The 6,000-nt window shown below is 32.1% G+C and overlaps 1 long non-coding RNA gene across 1 annotated transcript; it reads right to left on the bottom strand.

Moving 5' to 3' along the window:
- Positions 1-399: 399 nt before the first annotated feature.
- LOC130635944 (uncharacterized) lies at positions 400-5,527 on the bottom strand. The gene is made up of 3 exons (XR_008982201.1): positions 4,368-5,527; positions 3,898-4,261; positions 400-2,573 (listed from the first exon to the last, which is right to left on the bottom strand). It is a non-coding gene; the product is annotated as an uncharacterized LOC130635944 (long non-coding RNA).
- Positions 5,528-6,000: the final 473 nt, after the last annotated feature.

Below are 6,000 nucleotides of genomic sequence, written 5' to 3'. Positions count from 1 at the left end.
AAAAGCATGTTACTTGGCGACTTACGTATAAGAAGAACAAATCAAACAGTTATATATTATAAAAAGAATTCAAGCTAAAAATGATATACGTTTGAAAACGTTTTGGAATAAAAGACGATCAACCCCATGCTTTCAAATAAAGTTATGAAAGTGATTTGCTTAGAAAAGCATATAAGTATTAAGCGATTATCAGACGCCAAAACAGATAAAAAAAATAAGTTCTGGGCGAGGCTGGACTACCATTGAATTCGTTGATTGTAGCTGACGCTTGGTATTCTTTTGCTAATCCCAAGTTACTCTCATGAATTAAATAACAATTATCACGTTAATTAATATCAAACATTTTATTGTTACGTTATTACGGGTAGCCGCAAATTTAAATTGAATTTGTCACACAAGGAATTATAACTTTCAATAAATAATAGTTTGTAAATTTCTTTCTGTCTTAACAAGTGTTGTTGCATTTGACTTTCACTTTAAATTTAAATTGGGATAAATAGAAAATGTTAAAGCTTTAAAATAAACAGTGTGTTTAAATTTTTCTAAAAATCGTTTTTTGTTATTTTACTTCAATATTGTTAGAAATTGTCATTCGTAAAGCCATGTTGTAGAGGCATTACAAAAGGTATATAATTATATAAGAGGTATATAATTCTTAATTCTAAAGTTATCTAAAGTTATTTTGCTATTCTGTCCAACTTTTCACACTGACTTTCATCTATAAAGAAGTGAACTCAGCTCACTACTTTTCTTACCTCGTCTTTTCTAACACTTTGCATCCTGCGTGTGAAATTAATGCCAATAAAATATAATCTGTTTTGTCTATCTATACTGAGAAATATTACCCGAGGTCAAAAGTATAGACCGAGCTTGCATGGTCGATACGCTGACCGAGGTGAATATTTCTCGGAAAAGATAGGTAGAACATTGTATTTGTTAACTGATAGCAATTTTTGTTGGGTTTGTAGAAACCAGAATTATTTTCTAAGGACACACTTGTAAAAAGGATGTAAAAATCAATTTTTGGTAAGGAAGAAAACTTTTGATTTGAATTTCATTGTATTAATTTTTCTAATAGGTTTCTAATAGAAAACATTCGAATATCCATGTAAAGAATTTTCCTAACTTTTTTTGAACGAAAGTTTATTCTTCATCAGTCTATCACACAAATTCGACGCCATTTTGCTTGTTACGTATTGTTGCGTTTGATGTTGATATTTAAGATGTATTGGTTTAAACCTATTAACATTTCTTGTGGTTTTTCAGGTGGAGTGATGCGAGGTTTTGGATTTATTTTAAGTTGTTTTTTGAATCTATATGTAGCCAGCTATATTACGAGGGTAAAATTGGTTGAAAATAGCTAACAGTTTACAACGTGTTGTAACATCCCTGCTTGTGTGATAATTGTGTTTTTCAATTCTATATATAGCAGTATATTTCAGTACACAACTTGTAATTTTTGAAAGCTAGACCAACTTTTACTTGGATTTTCGGTTTGTGTTATTGAGAAAGACATATGTTTAAATTACATATTACAATTCATTTTCTTTATAAAGAAAAAATAGAATTTTTCTTCGAAGATTATTTGAAAAATCTTTGATACTCCATGAGCTTTGTAAATACTCTGAAAACATCTTGTTTTTTGACGCATTTGACGAGTTTCAAGCTTAGCTATAATATTCGTAAACAGTGAATGAGGTACTCCACAAAATAAAAACTGCAAATTCTTCACACAACAAAAACTGTTAACAACTCTGCTTTTTCCTTTCATAACTATGAATTTGAAAAGGTTTAAGCTCATGTACACACAATTACGTTAACTTTTACTTTCTCCGCATAGGAATATAAACGAAAGTTGACATACAAGTATTTCATTAATTTTTAATAGACAGACAACAGTCTGTCAAATTACGTGTTCACGTGTTTTACGTTCTCGTGTGCTTTACGTGCTCGCGTCCTTTACGTGATCACATGCTTTACGTGCTTTACGTGCTTTACGTACTTATGTGCTTTACGTGTTCACGTAATTTACGTGCTCGCGTGCTCTACGTGCTTTACGGGCTTACGTGTTTTAGGTACTCCACCACCTAAAACATATGGCTCTTACTGTAAAATGGAAAAACACGTGGAGCGATGAGGACAAGTGTGATACAGAATCTCCATCTAGGCATTGTGGAAATTGACAAAGATGATGTTGCTAACGATCTTGGTGTTTCAGTTGCTTGAAGTTTAAGAAGCCATGACAATTGTTTTTATAAAAATTTTATCGTTAAAACATTTACATTGTATTTATGTCAATTTTGGGTTTGGACGTATAGCTTATCTTTGCATTGTTTGTTTTGTTTTTGTATAAATAGTGAGGTTTGAGTTTATCTCTAAACATTTTCGCTTAGAATTTCATTTTCTTGAGTTTGAATTAGTCCATAAATGTTATCGCAATTAATACTTGTTTTTACAAATATTCCTAAACATTTATTCATGTTAACAATGTCTTATGCAGAATTAAAATGCCAGATTATGCAGATGTATATTTTCTGATCAAAGTGAATCTAGCTCTCTTTTAGGACGTCGTGCTAAAAACAAGAAAATAATGATTAAATTAAGAAGGGTTAAAATTAATCGGTAAGTGCGGCACTAAGGTCTCAAATTTTAACACTACAGCAGCGCAAGACTAGAAGACAAGACAATACGTTCTCGAGTAAATGCAATCTGGAAGTTGGAGGAAAGGGGGAATTTAAAAAGACCTTACATATTTTGTCCAAATTTGTAGTTTTCTTAGATAGGCGACTGTGAGATATAATTCATATGACTCAAAATACAACATAGCGTCCGGTAAAAAGCCTTAAATTACTTTGCTTTCAAATAGTAGTTGGAATAATTCGTCGTTAGACTATAGAAAATTTCGTGAGTGAGCATCCGTCGTACATAATTCTCGCATAGCTATTCCGTGCATTTTCCCGCCTTTTAGCATGAAGTAATGAAATTTATTTGGCCGGGGATTATTACTATGATTATAAGTGCGACTATCATGACGATTTGGTGACAAATCCGCTGGCTGCCAAATTGGCCAACAAAGAGACAGGAAATATTAAAGCACAGCAAGGTTGTCGCTTGTGATTGCAGAGTTGCTTCAATAATTAAGTTTCTAGTTTCTATTATATTTTTGCCATTATACGAATTACATGTAACTTCATCACTTCGGAGTAGTAAAAAGATTATGAAATAAACTCCAGTTTTAGGTAGAAGAGATAATAATTAAGTTTCTTTTTACAATTTGATATTGTTTGCTTCGAAAATAGTTGCATTCATATTTGTGTCGTGTCATTTGAATTAGAGATACACTAGTAATAGCGAGATGGTGCACCGACCTCTGTCACACATCCTTCACGTAGTAGCATTGTATGTAAAATTAAAACCCATAATTGCATTACAATGTTTTACATTGAATTTTACATTAAAAAAAAACAATTGAAGAAAAAGAAATGAAATAAATGGAATTGTTTGCATTGTTGTAATAATTTCGTCTATAGTACTGCTGTCTGTATTTATCTCTGTAAAACTTTATTGTTTTTATTCACTTTGAATTTTGTAAAACGACCCTTTAAGTTTAAATAAAACATGTAAACAAACTTAATGTTTGAAATATATATGCCTTCATTAAATCGTAAATATGTCGTTATTTACTTTTCTGGTCAATACATTATCCCTTAAAAGGATAAATTGTCAAGCAGTCTTTTTCTCCTTTTTAAGGAGATATAACGGGGTCTCACGAACGAACTTCCTCACCCCCTCTACCACATGCCCTAAAAACTCAACAATGTCCAATAAGTGAAAATACCAGACTATTTGAACATAATAAATCTACAAAGAGATTAATATCAAAGAAGGAGAACATACCAAGAACATCTTTCACATTGATTACAGCAGACGCTTGAAGTTCAAACTTTCCTGTTATGGCATTCTCGAATGATACTTTTAACTCAAATGAGTAATTCTCACGAAATTGAATCTTTCGCAACGTAACTGTCACTTCATTACTCACTTCTAGATTGTAAGTGACTGATAATCTGTCTCCAAATAATTCTTTTCCTTGTCGCTGTAAGCATAATTTGTCAGCACCAGCAATAACAGGTTTCACTCTCGGAATGACGAACAGTCACAATTTCGTTTGAGTCAAGTTTTATGTTCCATACCATTACCAGGTTGTTGTTCACTTTTGCAATAATATTTGACCTTGAGTGTGTTACATCCCCACAGAAAACTAAACAATTAAAATACAATTTTACAAAATCATCAAATAACATTAAGTAAGTATCGAGCTACAGTATTTCTCTTCACTTATAAGACTTATAAAAATACATTTTTACCTTTATAAATCTTCCACTTGCAACAACAGTCAAATTTTGCGTGTTTTTTTGTTTGCTAGTAATTTTAAGAAAGACATCAATTTTAAATTTAAATGTCCTCCTTTGTTCCCAAATCCGTTTCGGAATGGACGGGTTGTTGACGTCATCAAAAAACCTTTAAACCCCAATATCGCTGCAACCGTTTGTCAAAGATACATGAACATATACATTCTCTTGAAATGCGTTTTAAGATCTACACAATAAAGGCAACGTGAAAACAGGGTTCTAAATTATTTTTTTTTGTGGATGAGTTGCTAACGTCATCAAGAAATATAAAACAACTTATTTTTCCATTGTCCTTTCTTAGTGGATTTTGCCATGGGCCTTATCGACTAGTTTCATCATAATAAGATAAGCTTGTTTTTTCAGCACGTAAAATTTTATCTAGAACTCAAGCGTTATACAACGAGAAAGAAATGCGAAAGTAACATTTTGAAACCCAGGCAATTCAACGCTTTTCATATTTTCAGACAAATATTTTCAAGAAAATATTTTGACCTATTATAATTCTCTTTGAGCTTTTCTTCGTTTAACACTTCAATTAACGATGTCTAGCACATTTTGTGGATTCAGTGCGCAGACATTCTATAATTATTTTCGTAATTTATACCATTTCTTATTTTGAAAAAGTACTTTAGTGGTTTAAAGCAATGTCCTGTAACAGACTTTGTCATTATTCGTGAATGTAGAATTTTCCTAAAGGATAAACGTTAATAGTTACAATGTTTTACAACATCTGAGCAAGTACTATATCAAACCGCGTACAATATGTGTACAATATGGATATGTTTTTGGAGTTCCGATATTTTTTGTGTGGTTATTTTCCGAGCCTAAAAGCAAAAAATTAGAACAAGAAATATATAATGTCATATTGTACGAGGTTTTCGTGCGATAAATAGTTTAATATTTGTGCGAAAATGCAACGTTTGCCTTAATGACAAAGAAGGCCGACAAGTAAAAAGATCGGTGAGAACACCTTCCATTCAGAGAAGTCAAACAAATTCATGAATAAATTCAAGAGACTTGAGATACTTTGTTTTGCCTAGACCATATATTATTTCACGGAACAGATATCGGTACTCCAAGATTACTATGGGCTTTCTTATCGTTGCTGGTATGAGAAGAAAAACATAAAAACTTTCTCATTCCTTTACTTACTGTAAGGTGCTTAATAGAAGGTGGAGTCTTAATAGCTTAATAGCTAATAGTCGGATTTTTTTTCCACAACCAATAACCGGGGGGGGGGGGGGGAGGGGGGGTTATTAATCAAGGGGGGGGGGGCAGAACAATAGATACATGGAACGACTGCAGTGTACAGCAATATACATCATTCCTACAACCAACAAAAATTACATTTGAAAAAAAGATTCGTCAAAATACCACCAAACACACAGAAAAAAATATTTTCCAAGAAAATTTTTGAGTATCAGGAGATTATTCATTAGACAAAATTAATAAGCGGGGGGTCTTAATAAGGTGTGGGTGGATAGGAAAAAAATCTGAAAATTAATAAGCATCCCCACCTTGTTTTAAGCACCCGACAACTTAGACAATGTTGATTCTGAATTCAAACGATGTAAAACAATAATATTGA

This window comes from Hydractinia symbiolongicarpus, chromosome 3 (genome assembly GCF_029227915.1).
Source record: "Hydractinia symbiolongicarpus strain clone_291-10 chromosome 3, HSymV2.1, whole genome shotgun sequence".
NCBI lineage: Eukaryota > Metazoa > Cnidaria > Hydrozoa > Anthoathecata > Hydractiniidae > Hydractinia > Hydractinia symbiolongicarpus.
Note: the sequence above shows the minus strand (reverse complement) of the source record. Positions and strands in the feature narration are given on the sequence as shown.